Source organism: Canis lupus, chromosome 17, assembly GCF_011100685.1.
Source record: "Canis lupus familiaris isolate Mischka breed German Shepherd chromosome 17, alternate assembly UU_Cfam_GSD_1.0, whole genome shotgun sequence".
NCBI lineage: Eukaryota > Metazoa > Chordata > Mammalia > Carnivora > Canidae > Canis > Canis lupus.
Window position 1 is genome coordinate 43554512 of NC_049238.1, and position 23901 is coordinate 43578412.

Sequence of the window (23901 nt, forward strand, 5' to 3'; positions counted from 1 at the left end):
AATGTGATGTATAGTCTGAAAGCAGATTTTGTATACAAATGTATTTACATTTCAAAAGGGTGCATATCCCTGGGTGGCGCAGCGGTTTGGCGCCTGCCTTTGGCCCAGGGCGCGATCCTGGAGACCCGGGATCGAATCCCACGTCGGGCTCCCGGTGCATGGAGCCTGCTTCTCCCTCTGCCTGTGTCTCTGCCCCTCTCTCTCTCTCTCTCTGTGTGTGACTATCATAAATAAATAAAAATTAAAAAAAAAAATTCAAAAGGGTGCATAAACAGGTAAAAGGAAAATCAAGGTAAATATAACCAAAGACTGCAAAATAAAAATAATAATAGCATTAATGGAAAAGCCCCACATGAGCTGAGATAGGAAAATTGCTAAGTTAGACATAAATGCTTCTTTTTTTTATTTTTAGCACAAAAAAATCAAGGAAAAAACAGTTCTTCATCTTGGGGCCAGTGGAGAAGCTGTGATGATTTTCTAATTTTGTTAATATTTGAGATTTTACCAAGGAAGTATTGAAAGTGCTAAATGATGAATCTAGAAAATCAGAAAATGTAATCAGTATTTGGCTTTTGTCTTCTCCATCAAGTAAAATGACCATTGGACTAAAATAGGAGCATAAATACAAATACTGGGAGCCGCTTTCCAGATGATGTTCATGGTGGATCAGGATATTTTATGTGAGCAACCAGCCATTTGAATCATTTCAAGTTCCCCAGCAGACGAATTTGACACTGGAGTGAAGAACTAGTAAGCAAGATCTCTGAAATGGACAGTGGTGATCATTGAGCCATTATTGTAAATAGGAGAATAATATGTGTAAAATTGGCAAATTTCATTTTGACTTTTACAATGGAGACTCAAAATGGAGTTAACAAGCTGTGGACTGGTTCACAAAATGTTGAACCTAGGCAAGATTCTATAATCAAGGACCACTAACATATGGTTCAGGTCACTTGGGATCACACTAAACCCATTCATTTCCCTGGGAAATATAATAGATGAATAGATATTAGAAAAATCAGACAGACATAGGGATCAGTAATGCATTTGATAGTATTTCTTATACTTGAAGTTGCAAAGGAAAGATGGTGGCAACAACAATTTATTGGCTAAGAAATCAAACAATGGTGCCTAAATATAAGTTGGATTTTGGTCAACTGGTTGAGTGATTTCTTGTGGTTACCTCAGGATCTTACATACAGACTATTGTACCTAATCTACTTTTATGACATGTTAATAATAGAGATGTCATGTTTATCAAATTTATGGATAACATGCAGCAAATTTAATATTTAAATTACTATATGATTTGAACAATGTATTTGGAATGGTGATAGACCTCAAAATCATGTAAAATGACCATATAATTCTGAATAATGATATTCCATAATGCACATGCTAAAAATAGAGGGCAGGGTACAAAGTAATAGTTCTTTTTCTAACAAAAATTCATAGATGAGTGGAAAATATCCCCCTGGTAAGAAAATAAAGGAATAAGATGCTTGAGTAAAAATATAAGACATTCATAAAGTAGAAGTCCTTTATGAAAGATATAACTATTTTGCTTCTTATCCATATATTTTAAATTAATCAAGTTAGGACAACACATAGCTGAGCACCTGAAGATTTCAGAAAGGAACAAAATAAAACATGAGATTTCAAGAAGAGAGGATAAATAAGTGTCCAAGTAAGGAAGAATGCATTATCAATGTGTTTGGGAACCAAATATATTCCTCTTGTATTTAGTCATAATAATGAAATCAATGACAGTCAGATGTTTACAAAATATGAATTTGGTGAAGATCATCATATAATTTGCACAAATGCTTTCTGATAATCAAAAGCACTAGTGCCCCCCCTAACATAAACATGGGATCAAGGATGTAGGATTGATCAAAAAGGTTTGGTAAGCTTTGCCTTTTATTTCCCTTAGCTTAGGCATCTAAACCCTTATAGGGATCTGGACCAGCAATTTACCTGAAATTGAATTTTGGAGTAAAAGAGGCTCATACTGTTTCTCTAAAAGAAAGAATTAAGTTCAGTAATTTACACAGCGTTTCCACTTTTGTCATTTTGATCTCCTGTGAGAGAGGTTGTAGTCTTCTATATAAAGGAATCATTAACTATATTATTTCCCAAGGATTCAACTAATTAGAAAAAGAAGTTGAACTAGAACTTAATTTTAAATAACAGCCAATTGCCTTTCCACTTATATAAATGGCAATTACATAAATTCATTTATAATCTATTTTTATGGAGTGTTTATGGATGAAATGTTATTATATATTGAAGAAATAGTAAAGCAAAAATGAAGCACAATTTTTGACACAATAAGGCTTAGAGTGGCTCTCAACATAATTGCTACCTGATATATTTCAGACTGGTTTTCTAGCTTATTTGAAATGTGATGATGTTCTGAGTGGTCTCCTAAATTACTTTTGTGATCTTGACACCCCTATGTGCCTCTAAATACTATGCTTTTATGAGCACACAATGGATTCCAAATATTTACTTCTTTTAAGTACACAGCATGTTATTGAAGCCAAAGTTTACTGGATTACTAGGTTCAATACAGGGCAATTTCTTGAATGTTATGATTTTGCCATCACAAATGCTAAATGAAGAACAAAGAAGAGATACTGGAAAGGTGTCAGTGATGGATGAAGTGAAAGATTGCTTTGGAATCAATAGGATAACTTCCTTAAGATTTCACACTAACTTGCATGAATGTCATTGTTAGGGAGAAAAATCTGACAAAATAAGGTATACTAAATGTCAGTGCAGCGCTAGTATCAGTTGAACATAATGAATACTTAATTTAGCTTACTCTAAAAATCAAAAAATCAAAGGTAGGTATATAAGATATGAAACAGTTGTTATTAACAAAAATGAAGCACATTTCTGCCAAAGTGGCACTTAACTAATTGACCCAGAAGTTAATATATAGAAATATTTATTTTGAAAGGACTTATAAATAATATATCAAAATGTATATAGAAAGGGATGTGACGTTGAAATAAAAAAATTAGCCAGTATGGTAGTCTAATGATTTATTCTGGAAAATAGAGATATATTTCTCTCTTGGAATATATTTTTAAGCACTTCTTCCCCTCCCTTGTCTCTCCCTTCTCATACTCCTCTCTTGACTACAAGAAGGAAAAAATAATCACATTATCCACACAAAAAAGCATAGTAAATAGATCATATTACTCCTGTTTTTCAGGTAAAGAAAGTAAATTAGAAGAATTATATAATTGGCTCCTTGTCATATTTTGAGTAAATATTAAAATCTGACAGTGTACATGTAATGTCCTCTTCTTAGTTTGTAAAGAAAAAAAATTACAGACTTATCACCACTTTCAGGATCATGACAGAAATCAGGTTTCTGTACCTGGAATGCTCTAACACTGAAAATTAGTAGATTCAGAGAAAGAGCAAGGTGGCCCTCAGAATTTTGTATGTGATGAATAACATGTAGTGCATGTATTGGAAAGGAAAGAAAAGTTGTCTAAAGTGGAATAAGATCCACTTTTAATACAATGTATGCTCACAAACAGATACCAGGTTTAGACTTTTAAAGTAAGATAGAAAGCATGAAAAAAGTAAAAAACAAAACAAAACAAAAAGGTAGGGTGGAGAGATGAGTACACCCATCTAGCTACACAAGGAAAGAAAAGAAGCAAAATTGAGTTAAGAAGTAGGTTAGAAAAAAAAAAAAAAGAAGTAGGTTAGAGTTTAAAAAGCACCTAACTAAATCTGCATGAAAGTGTAAAACAGTCACAGAGAAAAATGAAAGTAGGTCATTAGACAAAATATTGCCAGGCTTTCTGCTTCAGGAAAAGAAATTACATAATGGAACATTTGAAGTGCCACTGAAGTCATGACTGTTTTTCTAGTCAATACTGTCTATTCATACTCATTGCATATTATTGTCTGGTGAGTGTGATAAGTTAAAGATAATTTGAGATTATTAATAGAATAATATATCCTTTCATGTATAAATGTAAACACAAGATCAAGTTAATGTAAGTTTAGCCTCTGTGGATCCATATTGAAATTTTCTGGGAACAAATCAAGGAGACATTTATAATTGCGCTGTGAAATTGAACTTAATCACCACTTGGGTTCTGGAGAATATAAAAGTAGTTAATTGAATTGGCAAAGTGGACTTCCAAAGGTATGGACAGGACTTGTGAAAAAGGTTACTTCTGTTCCCCAAGGGAGAGAAAAACCCTTGTTTAATAAAACATCTAACAGTTTATCACATTATGTTTAGAGAAACATCAAAAAAGAATGATAAATGCCAAGTTTCAACATCCTGTTCACTTGAATCCAGCTTGTGAATACATCTTGTTTGGCATTATAAGCAATGAAGAAGATAGGAAGACCAGTTAGAAGGCAGCTCCACTCTTCATGGCAAGACATAAGATTTATTCCAGAACATAACTGAAGAAATAAAATTTAGGGGAAATTCAACAAATATAATTATAAAAACAGTTTAGTGATTGATTGGATATGAAGTAAGTTAAATTGAGGGAATAGATTAGGATATGTGATGTCACTCTCTGACAGAAAACACAGGAGTAGCCCCTAGTTAGGATGGAAAAATTATGAAGTTCAATTCGAAGGCACTGAATCTGAGAGGCCTGTGGAACATCCAAGTAGAAATATTCATTTTTAAGGGCTGGATATTGAGATTTGAATATCAGTCATTTAAGTCTTTAAAGTATTTTAATGACTTTCCATTAATTCTTTTCTAAAGTTAATTTACTTTCCACAAAGCATGCTTTATACAACGTAGGAATTTTGAATTTTCTAAATTAGGATAAACATGGAAAACTTAAGTAATTGATCTGGATGATTCCAAGTAATAAAATGTGATTACTCAATTATTATATATCACGTAGTTTACTTATAAATCCAGGAAAGTCGAGAAACTATTGAGCATTAGATTTTCAGAAAGGGCATAGAAGACGGTCTGTATTTCTAAAGGACATATAAGAAGGTCTGTTTTGGAAAAAAGATAAAATACACCATCATGCAAAGTAGAAATCACACACAAACAATAGAATAAGCTTAGTTTGCAACTGTAAGAAAAATAACAGAAATATCTAAGTTTTATCTAAGCAGAAAGAGATTGATCAGAGATAACTCCTGAGTTAAAACATAGAACTTTTATGGGGTACCTCGGTGGCTCAGTCAGTTAAATGTCTGACTCTTGGTTTCAGGTCAGGTCATGATCTCATGTGTCCTGAGACTGAGCTTCTTGTGGGGCTCTGCATTCAGCAGGGAGTCTGCCTGAAGATTCTCCCCCTCTGCCCTTCCCCCATTCACTACCTCCACAGGGCATACATGCACTCTCAGTGCATACATGCACTCTCACAAATAAATAAATAAATCTTAAAAACAATCAGAGAGAGCCTTATATTATCTCTGGCATTATCATAGTGCAATGGAGAATTTAATGAAGTAAGTTCAGTAAATGAAAGATCTGAGGCAATAAATTAAGAAAATATCATAAGCCATGGGACTTATAGTAGAACTCAGAGATATACCAGTGTATTAGATTTCTAACCACACCCCTTTTCCATTAAGTTAATTTGCCTTCTGATGAGAATGTTGCTTAGAGGTGACTATAAATAATCTTTGAAATATTTCTTCTTTGATGGGTGATTCATATTATAAGGAATGATCTAATTTTGGAGACCTTTCCAGGTGTATCTCAATTCTGTGAGAGACCAAACTGAATGATGTAAAGTGTTAATCTATCGAACTTAGTCAGATCTGGGTTGATATTATTCAACATTTTGCTAGGCATTTGATTAAGAGCAAATGTTTTAGCATTTTTGAGATGGGGGGTGTGATCTTAAAATGACAATAAAAACAAATACTTTCTAAGTTTGTAGTAAAAATAAAATGACAGAATAACATGAATAGCCAAAGAAAGTAAATCCTCAAATACTAGCAGTAGTCTTATTTATTCATTTTTCACAAGGGTTAACACTTGTAATTGGGGAAGGAAAAAGATTAATTTCAAATCTCAGTATGCATCTTCGTCCCCTCAATTTAGGCAGAACACTTCTGCTTTCACTTTTCCTCAGGGTAGAATGTGACAGTCATGCATATGTTAGAAGGATTCATTTCCAGTGTCTTTTATGCTCTTTGTCAGGGGACATAGGCAGTATGCACTTGACTATAAACATTAATGCCTTGCTCTGAAGTGAAATTTAATTTTAACTGCTCTATGTTTTTCAATTAGTGAGAGTTGACCAGATTATACTGGATTGGGACACTCAGAGACTCCAGCTAATGGAGAAGCTATTACTCAGTTTTGAAAAAGAATTCAGGTGACTCTTACACAAGGAACTAAGAATTATGTCTCAGACAGGACCTATGTCATTTCCAAGTATAACTTTTAGTTCCACTCATCCCCTAAATGACCAGGAAGTACAATCTTGTCATGGTTCCAGAAGACAGAGCCACAATTAGTTAGCAAACAGAATAAATAACTACCAGAGTTACAACTTAATATATACATATGTGTTGAGAACATGTTGTATGAGAAAAATTCTGGGTATGGAAAGCAACTTTCTTTTTCTGTTATAGAAGTACATTATCTGTCTCAAGTTATGCTGCCGCCTGACCAAAAAAAAAAAAAAAAAAAAAATTAACCTATTAATTGCCTGAAAATTTAGTCACTTCCAGGGTTTCTTAGTCATTCTTAGTCATTAGAGATTTAAACTGAGCCAAATTAGCATTTTTTACCATCTGCAGAAAAGATAATCAGGGATATGTGGAGTGAGATCATGGAAGCACATATAACTTGGCATTTACTGTTTAGTACCTAAGGTCTGGTTGTTTATTCATCATCTACAAGGTTGTTCTCATAAAATGTACCATAAGATGGTATAGTAGCAGGAAACCAGGCTCTCTCTCTTATACTAAAATCAAAAGGAGAAAATAAAACAGAATTAGGTGTGGCCTCAAAAGTAGAAGTTAACAGAAGAGACAAAACAGTAATATCTGAACAGATAATACAGAGTTCCTAGCAAGTACCAAAAGAATGATTATCAATATAGAATGCTCGAAAATTTGCTGAGCAAGATATCTAGCCCTCCAAGTTAGATTTCAGTTAAAAAAAAAAACAAAACACTCAAGTCTTAGTCTACCCACAACCAATAACAAGTTATAACAATAGTTCTATTTATATTAGATCTAAATTTCAATAAAAGTTAAAATTTATTAAGTGTTTATCAAGGTTGGTTTCTTATGTTAATGCACTTAATGTCCACTGTTGCCTTTTGTTTTGTTTTTGTAAAGATTTTATTTATTTATTCATGAGAGACACAGAGAGAGATCGACAGAGAGAGAAGCAGGCTCCATGCAGGGAGCCTGACGTGAGACTCGATTCCGGGTCTCCAGGATCACGCCCCGGACTAAAGGCAGCACTAAACCGCTGAGCCACCGGGCTGCCCTCACTGTTGCTTTTAATTCCCATAATTATTTTATGAGGTCAGAATGAAATTTATGCTCATTTTAAGGATGCATAATATTTAAGGAGACTGAGCTGCTGAGTGTCAAAGAAAGGACGCATGTTTAGATCTTTCTTACTCCAACTGCATGCTCCTAACCACCACAATGTTTTTTGTTTGCTATTTTCAACTTATTTGGTGTCATTTTGCAAATATGGCACATTTACATATATTCAGATTTCATCAGTTCATATATCAGTTAATTTATGAATGGAAGTACTTATGAGACTCCCTTGTGCCCTAAGTTTGTGATTTCATCTTCTAATAGCTATTTTAACGTGAACAAATCATTAAGTTTTTGTGTGTCTCTGCTTTCTCAACAAAGCAAATAGAGGTAAAACAGAGATTAAATAATTGCCTTGCCAATCTTACAATGTTATTTTGGTTACCCAACTAGCTACTATGTAGAGGACACTTAATAAATTTTAAAATTATTACCGAAGGGGTTTGACATTCCACAAGGAAAGAGTGAAATATTAAAAAGATAAGGATTAGCCTATAAAAGCAATGTTCAAAAGGTAATTCTGAAACTACTAGGCACATACAAAGCATCCAAAAGAGAAGTATTTGGAAACTTATCTGGTAATGTTGGACTATAATAATACAATGAGGCAAAATATTAGCATCAAAGAGTATTTCAAAGATAAACTCAGCTTCAAATCACCAGAGGAAAAAAACAAATCTTAACCATCTCCAAATTCCATAACCTCATGTTAGGTGCCCAGTGCTTTACTTGTTAACACATTGAAGAAAATGGCTAAGTATTCTATTTTCATGAGTGCAGTGAGCACAACACTAACTCTGCCTCAGTTTCCTGGATTGAAACAATCATGACAACTTTCCAATTGATATATGAATAAAAAGTTGGGTAGCCTAAGGCAATGATGGACAGGAACCTTCAATTTTAAAGCAGTGTCAAGAAGATATTCACTATAGAGGACAAAGAAGATAAGAATAAAACTCGTGAGAATTATACTAGGAAAACATATAAGGCTATATGTTGAGAATAACAGACTTAATCTCTTAATTGTAGACACATTTCCTCTTACATTAACGGATCTGTAAGTAAATGCACAAACACAATTGCAATACCAGAAAGCTGCAGATATATCAATTTAGGTGATTTGTAACACACAGAAATGGGAAAGTACAAAGTACAAGTTTTTTGTCATGTTAATTAGGGTAACTCCCCATTTCACACAGTCAATAAAAATTCAAGCCAATTACCCATATCTGTGCAAGCTGTGAGAGTAATCAATGTTCACAGTCCAGTTGTGAGTTAGGAGATTCCAGCATTAAGGTTTCAGACAAGAAGATAAGAGTCTGACTAAATCTATATGTCTTTCATCATAAACAGGTGCTACCAGAACTAATTATAATAGGTCAGTGAATCAGCTGCTAAATTTAAAATGTCTATTGTCAATAGTATTTACAAGTACTCAAAAAAAAAGTCCAAGTAGCTTTTGAAATCATTTTATTGATGCATGAGTAACTAGGTTTTGAATATCCACCATCTGTCCCAAAATGTGCTGCTGTTAGCTCCTGTCCTCTTTCCTCTTCACTAATTGCTCAGATCTATACATTCACCCTTATCCCCAAGGAACCCACATGTTCCAAATCAATTCTTGTTTGAATGTCAAAGCTAGGGCAGTATGGTTATCAATAGCCTTAGGTGTGCTCATCATTAGAATTAGCCCACTGTTTTGAAACCTGTTTGGCCACAGTGAGTGATCCCAAGGCACCTGTTAGTATCCTAGCTAAAGCTTTCCCATTTAATCTGGTCTCACTTACTCCATTACATAAACACTCCAGACTAACTGATGGTGTTTAGATTTGGATCTCACTGCCTCTAACTCACATTTCCTAGTCAGCCTGAACCCCTAAGCCCATGGGAATTCCCCTGAAACTTTCTTGAGCTTTTGCTAATGCAGTGAGCTGAACTCTACTTCTCAAAATCCACACATTGCTTTCCCAGTCGTTGCTCAAGATCATACCTAGATTATATAAATTTTTCCAACCGAGGAAGAGAAGATCCCACTTTTCTACTCCTCTGACCTGGTAGGAAAAAAGTACCTTAAATTACAAGCAGATGGGAACCCAGAAAGTTATCATTATCCTTCCATGGAAGTTAATAATCTGACACTCACAGTCACTGAGATGTTGACGGAAGTGAAGACTTCCATGATTCATTACTAGGATAGTCACCCTGAAAATCTCATGTTAATTCTTTCCCAGGACAGCCTGACAGCAATGGAGTAATAGATAGGCGATATGGAGTCACATTAAGGAGAGCTCTGAATATTAGGAAGAAGAATTTGCAATTTATCTGATATGTTGTTTCCCGAGTGAGAAGAATCCAAATCAAAGTAGAGTTTTAGTTTGGCGACCATACATTGATTCACTCAGAAAAGATCTGGTTTTTACTTAGGTCTGGTATAACTTTTAATAGTGCTATCTTTTCCTCCCAAGATTTTATTTATTTAATTTGAGAGAGAGAGAGAGAGAGAGAGAGAAGCAATAGAGGGAGAGGTAGAGACTCTCAAGCAGACTCCACACTGAGCACATGGAATCCAATCCTGAGATTATGATCTGATCTAAAACCAAGAGTCAGATGCTTTATGACTGAGCCATCCAGGTACCTCAATAATGCTACCTTTTCATTCTTGAGATATTCTTTGGACAAAAAATTATTGTCACACTATATTTTAGATGTTAAAGTACTGAGGTAACTTAGATTAATGGACAAAGTGTTCATTGTCTATAATCCCCTTGAACAGACATTGGCCAAAAAAAAAAAAAAAATGTTTTGCTCGGTATCCTTTACCTACCATCCTCTGGTTTAGCAAACATGCTCTTGGTTCACATTTCTCCTCAATTATCCCACTTCTGCTTAGGAGAGCTCTTGTTGTATGTGGATGAAAATAGAATGATTTCATAGTTCTGATTTGTCTGGGGATTAATATTCTGTAATTGCTTATCATATTGTTCAAAAGAGCATTGGTTTTCCCCATAATAACTTTTACCATTTTATTATTGAAACTTGATATTTAATTATGCTACACTTATTTTGTTTTCCAGATGCCCTTTGCTTTCCTGTTTTAATTATAGCACCACGGGGGAAAAAAGCAAGATAGGTTTGTACCTGTTTCCCCATGAACTTTCAGATATAATTAACCATTTAAACCTTTAAACAGTTACTAGGAAATGTGAGATGTGTACTCAGATATCCAACCCTCACATTAAAATTTAGATTTAAGTCCCAATAATTTAGAAATTTCTGTATCAGCTCTGAAAACTGTGAACGGTGTAGCATATATCTCTTCTAGATATAAAGATGAAGAGACTACACTCTCCCATACCATCACACAACATTCCCCCGTGAGAGATAGAAGTACCTCCTAAAATAAGTAGGATAAGAAAGCTCATGGAGATTTGTAAAGATTCTTAATCGAAATATATATTTGGCTGCTTTACCTCAATAGCATCTAAACCTATCAGAAAAGTATGGGCTTATCCCTGAAGCAGGGGACAATAGCATTGAGTTTATTTATAGGATATCCCTGGCACAGAGGTGGTTTAAGTAGAAAGACAGATACTTGCAGTTTGCCTTGGTGAAGGGGCCTCACCTACAGAGAAAAACATGGTGCAGAGAAACACCTGATTGAGATGGCCTGTACTTCTGACTCTATCATTCTATGTCCAGATTATTATTTTAATAGCAATCACTGACACCATGAGAAAATCAAAAGAATTTTGTAGAGATCTATATATAGATCTCTAGGGGATCTCTGGGTGGCTCAGTGATTTAGCACCTGCCTTCAGCCCAGGGCATGATCCTGGAGTCCCGGGATCAAGTCCCACATCAGGCTCTCTGTATGGAGCCTGCTTCTCCCTCTGCCTGTGTCTCTGCCTCTCTCTCTCTCTCTCTCTTTCTCTCTTTCTCTCTCTGTGTCTCTCATGAATAAATAAATAAATAAATATAGATCTCTGTATATATGTAGAGATACCAGTCCTTACTAGGCATATTTTTTAAGGGAGAGTACATCAGAAAAAAAGTGGCTTATGAAAATACTTATTAATAAGAAAGATAAAACATCAATTCAAAATGCTAAGCAAAAGTATAGTTTTAAAATGATTTACCATACAAATAAAAGAATATTTTAGGATCATAATTCCCATTTAATCCAAATAGATTTATGAGGCAAAAGATATTTTAAAAATAAGACAAATAACTAAAAAAACTAAACAAAATATATGAAATAATGGAACCCAGGACTTCAAGCAGTAGAGAACTATGATCCCTAAAAGATAGGGAAAATGAATCAAGCGCTTATTGATTGTAGCTTATTGTCTAGAGAAAATCTCCAGAGGTCCAATATGAGAAACACAGGCAGAACCCATAGTCTCCTGCAGTTGAGGAGATAGAGCTTAGAATCTGGAGAAGCCAAGGAGACTAGTATACACTGGGCACTGGGCAGAATAGCAGAAAAAAGAGAGCTGCACAAAGAGGGAATTCTATGAATCTACATGGCTCTTATAGTTGTCTTTTCCTGACTCTTTGAATTTCTAATAATTTCTGATTTTATGTCAGTTACGAATTTTACCTTGTTGGATGCTGGATATTTTTATATTCCTATAAATATTATTAAACTTTGTTTTTTGAAACCATTTTATCCTTTCAGGACTTGCTTTTAAGTTTGCTACATGGGAGCAGAACAACATTAATCTGGGTTTAATTTTTTTTCATGCTCATAAGGTAAAACATTTATACTCAACATGATGGTCTCTGTAATATGATGGTTTGAGTTTGGATAGTGATTCCAGATGCTGTTCTTGCCATTGTCTGATTTCTGATATTGTTCCTGCTAATCCTTTTGGGTGGTTCTTTCCTCTACCCTTTGGTATTTCCTCAGATGCAGGTAGTGATCATTACTCATTTGAATTCTCTTTAAGATCATCAGATTGGATTTAAAAACCTAGACCATATATGCCTAGGCCTATAAAACTCATTTGAGTACAAGCATAAAGGTAGGGCAGCCCTGGTGGCTCAGTGGTTTAGCGCTGCCTTCGGCCCAGGGTGTGATCCTGGAGACCTGGGATTGAGTCCCACGTCAGGCTCCCTGCATGGAGCCTGTTTCCCCTCTGCCTGTGCCTCTGCCTCCCTCTCTCTCTCTCTCTCTCTCTCTCTCTCTCTGTCTGTCATGAATAAATAAATAAAATCTTTAAAAAAAACCCAATAAAGGTAAAAGTTTGGAAAATATATAATGTTAACATTGATCAAAGAAAGTTGGAATAGTAATATTAGTGTCAGATTAAGGAGACTTCAGACTGAAGTTTCTAACCAGGAATAAAAAGTATCATTTAAGGTAATGTGGTCAATTCATAAAGATAACAATCTTGTGTATGCACTTAACAGGAGAGTTTTAAAGTATCAAAAGCAAAACTGACAGAACTGCAAGGAGAAATCTTATTGTAGACAAATCTTCAAATACAGTTAGAGATTTCAATATTTCTGTCTCATAATTAATAGTATAAGTAGAGACAGAAAATCAAATATAAGCTATAGAAGACTTGAACAACACTATCAACCAATTTTGCCTAATTCATATTTATACAGTAGTCCAAACAAGAACAGCAGCAGAGTATACATCTTTTTTTATGTGCACATGGAGCATTTATATAGACCCAATTCTTTGCTTTAAATATTTTCAATAAATAAATTTAAAAAGATTCAAGCCATACAAAGTATATTTTTTCATCAAAATAGAATTAAAATAGAAATCAATAACAAAAAAAATTGAGGACTCTCAAATGCTTGGAAAATAAATAACACAATTCTAAAGAATGAGTCCAAGGTGATACAAATAATGAAATCTAAAAAGTATTTGAAACTAGATGAAAATGAAAGTACAACATATTAAAATTTGCAGGATGCAACTAAAATAGTATTTAGTAAGGAATTTACAGAACAGAATTCTCTATTAGAAAGGAAGACAGACTGAATAAAAAATCAATGTTCAAAGCTCAGATGTTTTGAGGGACTGCACAGGGCCTGGTTTCTGTCTTCCCTGAATCTCATGTTGATAGGAAAGAGTTCTAGGATGGAGACCTACTATAAGTAGGAGAAAAACCACCAACTCCTGGACTCTTCCTGGGAAGAAAGATTGGATGCATGTGTCCAATATTCAGGTTTTTTGAGTGGCCTGACTGAAAGTCTAGTTTCTGTCTCACCTGAGACAGAGCACTGACAGAACCCAGCATATGCCAGCAGCATAGAGGCTGTTGAGAACAAAAGGGTAAGGAACTTTGTGGCAGTCCAGAGAATTTGCAGTACTGTACATGTACATTAGAGGGAGCAACTGATCATGAGAGCCTGGGGGGATAAAAAACAAACCTGCAAGTCTCTCTAATTATGAATTTACTAGCACAAGTCCAGAGGAAATTCATACACTGGAAATGTTCAAAGGGCCCCAGGGTCTCTAGCTGGACTTATTGGGGAAGTTCTTTATCAGTCGGAGGACTGTCTGTAAGAGGTGATAGAGGTAGCTGTTTGTTTTCAAATGTGCAGAGCCTAGCACAAAGTTACCGAACATATGAAGAAAGAAAAGCCTGGCACAAAGGAACAATATAATTTTCCAGAAACCAACCCTACAGTAGGAGGAATATGAATTACCAAAAGAGAATTCAAAATAACCATCATAAAGATGATCAAAAGCTCAGTAAGACAGTGAACAAATAAATAATATCAACAAAGAAAACAATTAACAAAATCAGAATATCAACAAAAATTAAAAAAATTAAAGCAATAATGAAACAAAGTTTGAAGCTGGAAAATACAATAACAGAATTGAAAAATTCATGAGAGGGATTCAACAAAAACCTGATCAAATATAAGAAAGAATCTGCAAATTTGAAGATAGATCATTTGAAATTATCCCGTCAAAGCATAAAAAGAAAGGAAAAGAGTTAAGATACCCTAAGAGACTTATAGGACAACTTTAAACAGGCCAACATTATGCACATTACCCAAATCATGAAATAATAGAAAGAGAAAGAGGCAGAAAGCTTATCAAAAAAATAATAATAATTGTCAAAAACTTCCCAAAATTGGGGGAAGAAAATGTACATTTAGATTTGAGAAGCCTAGTGGACTCTAACTATGATGAAATCAAAGAAATTCAAACTGAGACACATTATAATCAAACTGTCAAAAGTCAAAATAGAGATTTTTGAAATAAAAAGAGATAAATGACATATAAGAGAACTCTCATAAGACTATCAGTGGATTTCTCTGAAGAAAACTTGCAGGCCAGAAGGGAATGGGATGATAAAAAGCAAAGTACAAAAAAGAAAAAAAAAAAAAAACTATCAACCAAGAATAATAGAACCAACCAAACTGTCCCTCAAAAAGTTAAAGAGAAGTAGTCTTAAATAAATAAAAGCTAGGAGAATTCATCACCAACAGATCTGCCTTGTAAGAAATAATACAGAGAGCCCTTCAATTTGAAGCAAAAGAACTCTAGATATTAACATGAAAGTATGAAGCTTACTGGAAAAGGAAAATATATAGACAAATACAGAATGCTATAATACTTTAATGGTGGTAATTAATTTTAAAAGACACTTTTTTAAAAAAATGTAATTATAAAATATATTAATGGATAAGCAATACAAAAAAGATAATTTGTGCCATCAAAGACAAAATGTGCAGGAAGATAAGTAAAATAATAGAGTTTTTGTGTCCAACTGAAGTTACTATCAGTTTAAAATAGATTGTTATAATTATGTTTTAGGTATGCCCCATGGTAACCCCATGGTAACAACAACAACAAAAAAATACCTATAGAAAATGCAAAAAAGAAAATGAAAAAGGAATCAAAGCAGGTTACTACAAAAAGACAAAACACAAAGATAGCATGAGAGGATGAGAGATCAAAAAAGCTGCAGAATCAGACATAAAATAATTAACAAAGAGTCAATACTAAGTCCTTCTCTACCAGTTATTACTTGAAATGAATTAAACTCCCTAATTAAAAAAAAATATGGTGGCTAAATGGATTTTTAAAAATCAAACTAAATTGTCTATAAGAGAAACACTCCTTAGTTGAAAGGATTCATAAGTTGAACTAAAAGGATGGAAAAAATATTCCATGAAATTAGTAACCAAAAAAATGGTCATTTATATCAGACGAAATAGACTTTAAGTAAAAAACTGTCATTGATTTAAGGATTAATCTCCATACTATCCAAAGCAATCTATAAACTGAATACAATCCCTATAAAAATCCCAATGATATTTTTGGTAGGAATAGAAAAAAAATCCTACAGTTCATAGAGAACCACGAAAGTTTCTGAATAACCAAAACAATCTTGAGACAAAAGAATAAAGTTATACTCCTAACTTTAAAACACATTGCTAAGCTACAATGATCAAATCAATATGGCACTGCTAAAAAGATTGCCATATAGATCAGTGGAAGATATTAGAGAACCCAAAAATAAACTCACAGATATATATATATATATAGCCAATTAGTGATTGGCAAGGGAGTCAAGAATAGTCAGTGGGGAAAGGATAGTCTTTTCAACAAATGGTGTTGGGAAACTGGATATCTACATGCATAAGAATGAAATTGGATCCTTACCAAATACAAAAATCAACTCAAAATGTATTAAAGACATAAATGTAAGATCTGAAAATTTAAAACTCCTAGAAGAAAATATATAGGAAAAGCTTTGTGACACTGATCTTGGCAGTGATTTATTGGATATATCATGAAAAGCACAGGCAACAACAGCAAAAGTAGATAAATGAGACTACATCAAAATTAACAGTTTCTGTGCAGCAAAGGAAATAATCAACAGACTGAAAAGGTAACTCACAAAATTAAAGAAAATATTTACAAACCATGTATCTGGTGAGGGGTTTCTATTCCAAAATATATAAAGAAATTCTTCAACTCAATAGCAAAATAATATTTTTAAAAACTCTATTAAGAAATGGACAAAAAACTTCAGTACATATTTTTCCAAAGATCTATAAGTTGCTACTGGGTAAATGAAAAGATGCTCAACATCACTAATCATCATGCACTAAGGTCTGAATGGTTGTATACCCCCAAAATTAATATGTTGAGATTACAACTCACAACATGATGGTATCAGGAAGTGAAACATTTCATATGTGATTAGGTCATGAGGTTGAAGGCCTCAAGAATGGGATTGTGCCCATATAAAATAGGCACCAGAGAGCTATCGCCCCCCTTCTACCAGATAAAGATACAGGAGAAGTAAGCAGTCTACAACCCAGAAGAAAGCCTTCACTAAAACCTGACCATACTGGAAACCTAATCTTGGCCTCCCAGCCTCCAGAACTGTAAGAAATAACTTTCTGTTGTTTATAAGTCACTAAGTCTATGACATTTGTTATAGCAGCTTGAATGGACTAAGGTGTAATGGAAATGGAAAATAAATAATGAAAATATATCACCTCACCTTATAAGATGGCCATCGTCAAAAAAGAGAAAATAGGAAGTTTTCACAAGGATGTGGAAAAATGGGAACCCTTGTGCACTGGATGTGGTGGAAATATAAAATGGTGCTACAACTGTGGTAAACAGTATGGAGGTTCCTCAAAAAATTAAAAAATAGAACTACCAACTAATCAGCAATCCCACTCTGGGTATTTATCCAGAAAAATAAAAAACAAGATATCAAAGAGATTTTTGCACTTTCATGTTCATTGCAGCATTATCCACAATAGCCAAGAGATGAAGACAACCCAGTGCTCAACAACAGATGAATTGGTAAAGAAAATATGGCATACACAAGTAACAATATGTTATGCAGCCTAAAAAAGAAGGAAATACTGTTATGCGCTACATCATGAGTGAATCTTAATGATACTAGCTAAGTGAAATAAACCTATCACAGAAGGAGAAATACTGCATAATTCCATTTATATGAAGTATCTAAAGTACAAACTCAGAAGCAGAAGATAGAATGGTGGTTGCAAAGAATGGGGGAGGGGAAATGGGGAGTTGCTATTCAGCAGATGTATAATTATAGTCATAAAAGATGAAAAGTTCATAGATGTGCTATAAAGTACATATAGTTAACAATATTATACTGTACTCTTAAAAGTTTAAGAAAGTTGATTTCATATTACATATCTGTTTTACCACAACAATAATAATAATATAATAATAATATAATATAATATAATCCATTCAGAAAAACAAAGGTATAACATTTGAAGAATGGGTCTTAGAAATTGAGAAGAAAATAAAAGAAATGGAAGCAATACCTACATTTAATGAGAAGAAATCATTTATTGGCTAAAGAAGTGTTTAAATTCAGATAAAGAAACTTAATAGAGTAATAGGATAATGAGAAAAGACACAAAGACACACATTAATGAAATTAATTACTATACTACAAAAATTAAATCTGACAAGGATTCAGAGTTAAAAGAGGGGAAAATAGTTATCTTTTGTAGAGAAACAAAAATCAGGATAGTTTACACTTCTCTTCAGCTTCCCTAAATATCAGAAGATAATGAATTCAATCTTGAGCAAGAGCAGATTGTGTGTCCACAAAATAATAAGCCCAATCCTTAAAATCAATTTTAAGGCTAGAATGACAGCTGTAATAATGCTGACCTAGAGATCATTTAGAACTGATTAAAGCTAAACAATGTGGGTCTTGTGGGTAAGAGTATGAGTATACCATAAAGATTTCCTTCTTATTTATTCTATACAACTTGTCTGAAGTAGTTTTCTACTAAAATTCAAATCTAATCATAATGCTCTCCCTACTCCAAGGTATTTTGAATTGAGTATTTTCTGAATTGAGTATTTTCCACATTTGTCCATTTTAAGACTCACTCCAATGATCACTTTATCTTCCAAATGTTTATTAATAGTGCCAGCCTACTTAAATAATGCTTTTCTGTGCTCATTCTCTATCATCCCATTAAAAAGGTTATTTTTGTTATAGCACCACTCCCACTGTATTGTAATAATTGATTTTTTTTACTGTCTACTATAAGAGATACAAATACCTTGAGGAATGTGTCTTGTTTATCATTATTTTCCTAAGACATATAATGAATACAGAATCTCTGTGTGCATCTGTATATGAGTGTATAGTTTTTAAATGAATGTTGAATGAACCAATGAATAAAACTAAACACTGTGCTTTCTTTCATGTTATTCTAGTGTTTTAATATTTAAAAAAACAATTACCTTATTTAAATATAATTGTATTTTTTCTACATTGAGATTAAAAATATTCATCATAATTTTCACACAATTCTTCCTTAAAATATCAGTCTAGAAAAAGGCTAAAGCCTCACTAAGATAGGCAGAGAATAACCAAGAGCTAGATGCTGAATATTCCTGTAACTCACATAAAGATGGAAGACATTCAGGTTTCAATTATCATAGTAAAGACCCTATTTGTACAACCAGGGCTTTCAGTGAGGACCTAGAATCATCACATCATGGTAATAAGACTGAAGTTCTCTTCAATCAGTGGTTTTTCACACCACTGGGCAATACTGTTTACCTATCAATTGACATTTAGTAATGTCTGGAGATATTTTTGGTAGTCTCAACTTTGGGGAATAAGGGATAATATTCTCAATTATCTGGTGGGTAGAGGCCTGGGATACTACTAAATGTCCTACAATTTTTGGGACAGGACACTGAAACAAAGAATTATCTGGAACCAAATATTAATAGTGCTTAGAATGAGAAACATTGTCTTATGCTAAAGGTTACTCTAACTTTTCCCACAAAACTTAAAAGTCTTAAAAGGATCAAGATGATTGGCAAGAAACTTTATAGCCTGACGTTCCAAAACTCTCTTAAATGAAGGCAACAAAATCCAGCATTCAAACAACAGAGGATTCACAATATCCAGAATTTGATTAAAAAATTCCAAAGAACAAGAAATGTGATCTATACCCAAGAGAAAAATCAGGTAAAAGAAATAAAACCAGAACGACAGAGATGTTGGAATGACTTTAACAAAGACTTTAAGCAGACTTTAATAAGAACTTTAAATGGCTTTTAAAAATATGCTTAAGAATTTAAAGGAAAAGATTAACATAATTAGGAGAGTCATCAAGGAATTAAAAGAAACAAATGGAACTTTAATTTTTAAAATTTACTATATTTTATTTTAATAGCAGACACTTCAGAAATGATCAATGATCCTGAGGATATAGCTAAAACAGAAAAAAATAAAAATTTGCAAGGTAAAAAAAAAATCTTTAAGATTTATTTATTCATGAAAGACACAGAGAGAGGGAGAGGCAGAGACATAGGCAGAGGGAGAAGCAGGCTCCCCACCGGAGCCCAGTGGAGGACTTGATCCCAAATCCCAGGATCACGACGACTTAAGCTGAATGCAGCGATCCAACCATTGAGCCACCCATGAGGCCCAGGTAAGGTAAAAATTAAATAAATAGAACCTCAGTGACTGTGGACAAATAGCAAGAACTATAATATACTTTTCATACTTTTTGGAGTACAAGAGAAAAAGGAAGAGATAGAAACATATATTTGAAGAACTACTAGCCAAGAACAACAGAAAAAACTACCAAATTTGATAAAAACTATAAAATCACAGATCTAAGAACATTTCAGTCAGCGACAGCAGAATAACCATTTCCTTTAGGTACACATAGAACCCTCACTAAGATGATATTCTGAATTGTAAAGCAAATCTCAATAAATTTATATAAATTAAATCATATAAAGTATTTCAGAATTAAACTGAATACCAATTTAAAAATCTATATTTTTAAAATCCTCAAATATTGTGGAAATTTTAAAATATACTTCTAAATAGCCATGAGTCAAAGAAAAAAATTGCAAAGGAAATTAGAAAATATATTGAAATACTTTGAACTAAATGAAAACAAAACAAAACAGATCAAATGCATTGCTTCTGGCTTCTGCTTCATGATTTAGAGATCTGGAAAGAGTAAAACTTCTATAGTGAAAATAACAGAACACCAAACAATCTGGAAAGTCATCAGTGTTTTTTGAACCTGTAAGAGCACTTCGGTCACAGGCAAACAACTAATCCATTGTCTAAGGAGAGACAGGCACTTGCAGGGAGTGATGAGACATGAGCATCGGCTTATATGAAGTAGATCCAAGCAAGCACTAGAAAGAAGAGTAACCTAGAGAATTAAAATAGGAGTCGTTGGCCAACTGATGGCCACTGAGTCTGCACACTATGGTTTGTATTAGTTTCCCATAATTGCTGTAACGAAGTACCACAAACTAGGTGCCGTAAAACAATAGAAATTTATTCTTGCACAGTACTGGAAGTTGAAATTCCAAAACTATAGTATCTGCTGAATCATGCTATCTCTGAAGCCTCTAAGGGATGATCCTTACCTTTTCGGCTTCTTGTACACCCAGCATTTTGTGGCTTGAGGCAATGTAACTCCAACCTCTATCTGTCTTCACACAGTCATCTCCTCACTGTGTCTCTCTCCTTCTTTAAGGGCACCAATGCTATTGGATCAAGTGCCCACTGCACTCCAGTATGACATTAGCTTAACTGATTACATCTGCAATGATCCTGTCTCCAAATAAGGTCACATTCTAAGGTACTGAGGGTAGGACTTCAACATGTCTTTTGAAGGGACACAATAAAACCCATCACAGGGCTCAAAAAAATTTCCCGAAAACCTAGGGAAGTGGAATATCAGCCCCCAGGGAGGTGAAAGAACTCTACCGACATCCTTTTCTCCTCTTTTCTCTATGTTAGAAAGCTTTAATCTGTGGAGAAGGAAGGCAAGTAACACCATTCCACATTGCTGTGAAGTGAGAAAAAATAATATTCCCAGCTACTCTAGAAATGGAGACCGATATGTTCTTTTTGTTAAGATACTCCTAGGGATAATTAAGGATAGTTAACTTTAATATGTATATGTAATGATCTGGAGGAACAAATTTCACTAGCCTCAGTCATTTACTATGTAGTACAAATTTGGTTTCCTTCCATCAGCCAGGATTGAGCAGAAAGAGGAGAAGATTTTTCTTAAGCCAGATCTCCACCAACATCACAGTTTAGCAGAGGGCATAGCTCCATTTTTCACATGGAGTGTTCTGGTCATCAGTCAATTTTTATTTTAAGTAAAAGTGTATTGGCAGCAAAGTTCTGGAGTGTCATCTGTAGGGGAATGTCTAGCTTTGGGATAGGCTTGTTCTCTCATCGAAAAAGCCATTTCTATGATCCATCAAATATTTGCTCACTCTATACATATTTAAAACCCATCCTTCATGAGAAATTGTGGTGTTGCAGAGTCATTCTTAGTGTGACAGAACAAGATATTAATGGCCCCTGCTGGCTTTCTCTGAACCGTCTTCAGAAAATACCATGAATCAAATGAAGAATTAGCATTGGACCAGAAAATTCAAAACAGAGAGGCTAGTAGCAGTATGAGGAATTCTCTTTTCCACTTTCTGAAATTCCATCAATTTCTTAATATGCTAATATTCTAAATCCCAAAATATGAAACCAACAATGCTAGTTACTGACCTAAATATTATTCTTAAGCTAATAGCAATATTATTCAAAATCTGTTAATATTCATAATGACTCAGTAAGGAAGCGCCTTCAGTGAGGCAAGTTTCAAATGTGTAAATTAAAAAATATATTTTTGGTAAAGTGTATCATCAGTGCAGGTGGAAAGGAGTGATCCAGAGACTCTCTGGTGCCCTCATGATCCCTGGTAATGTCTAAAGCTATGAGAGAGGTACAGTTATTCTTTTGAGCTACTGTGAGACATTTATTATAATCAGGATTCAGATTCAGGATTCAGATTCTAATGGTTTGAATTTTAAATTTAAAAAATGAATAAATGACATCTGGCTTTTAGAGTTATAACAAAGGTGTGGAGAGAAGACCTAAGTGTCAGCCCTCAACCATTCTGAAAATGAGGAATGTATTATTGACCTCACACCTTCCAGCTGTCCAGGGTTCCTTTCCTTAGCTAAAATGTACTGCGCACTTACTATGTGTCAGGAATTCTGATAAGTACTTTATATAATTAATTTCATTCAATTGTCACAGTTACCTTTTGTGTGGGTACTGTTATTATTTAGATTTTTCTTTTCAAGCAACTCAAGAGTCCAGAGATACTTTGATGAAGTTCCCACAGCTTTCTAAATTCTTTCTTCTTAACTTTAAGAATGAGCCATTAAATGCCATATGCAACAAGTACAACAAAACCTCAGTGTCTTACAAAAACAGTTTTATTTTTAGCTCATTTTTTACCATTGTAGTTCATCTAGGGCTCAGTTCCCTATTGTCTTCATTCCACATGTATGCACTCTAGTTAGAGTACATCTGTCTCATATCAGAGGGAAAAGAGAGGATGACCATCTATGGAAGAACTCTCAAAACTTGGGCTTAAATGTGGCATATATCAAATATTTTGACCAAGTCTGACATTAAAAGGATGAGGATATGTAACCTTTAGGTAGATTAATACCCTGAACAGAGGAGCAGTAAATATTTTGAACAATAGTACAATTTATTGAAATAATTGCATCTTATATTAATGGGGTAGAAACATGAATTAAAATATGTCTAAGAATCCTTTAAAAGAATATTTGCTTTTTAAAATGACAATGATTAAAAGTAATATCAGAGGAAAAGGAGTTGATTTAATGTTTCTGAAAAATTATTATTAATTCAAAAGATTGGGCAAGAAAAAATTAGAAAAAGCTTAGTAAAAATATATTTTATGAGGTACTATTAGATAAATTGTCCAACAGTTAGGTGTGTGCCTGTAGCTTAGGTCAGCTTTTAAAATAGGGGCTTGTGATTAGTCAGCATATAGCTCATCATTGAAATACAGTAAGTGGATGGCATTGTCCCGGCAGGAAACCTAGAGTAAAAAGTGAAGTGATTGCATATGGCATATAAGAGAACATCACAGTTTCAGTGGAAGTAAGAGGTAAGGAATCTAACAAAGTAGACTCTAAAAGAAAATAATAACTATAGAAAACAGAATAAAAAATCAACTTAAATCTCTAAATTTTCTACGAAACTGAGTTTTGATCATACATCTTGAAGTTTCATGATGTATGCTGACTATGCTGGTGAAAAATGCTGTCCAACAAAAACAAACAAGCAAAACTCTTCCTTTGGAAAGGATGAGATTCAACCTCCCCTCCAACTGACTTTCATTTTTCATTCTCTAATATCTATTTCAGACATGATCCGGAGTTTGCAGTCCGTTAGTATGCATTACTAATCAACAGAGACAAGGAAAAGGAGTCATGAAGGGGACTTTACTAAAGTGAGAGCAAAACAGGTATAGCCCATGTGAGGT

At 33.9% G+C, this 23901-nt stretch overlaps 1 long non-coding RNA gene across 2 annotated transcripts in view; it reads left to right on the forward strand.

The window, feature by feature from the left end:
* LOC102153033 overlaps positions 1–23901 on the forward strand; it is a 98350-nt gene that overhangs the window by 16437 nt on the left and 58012 nt on the right. The window contains exon 4 of one of the 2 annotated variants that reach the window (XR_005371888.1): positions 23783–23883. The exons of the other annotated variant lie outside the window; for it this stretch is intronic. This is a non-coding gene — a long non-coding RNA (uncharacterized LOC102153033). The remainder of the gene's footprint in view (positions 1–23782; positions 23884–23901) is intronic. 2 annotated transcript variants of the gene reach the window in all.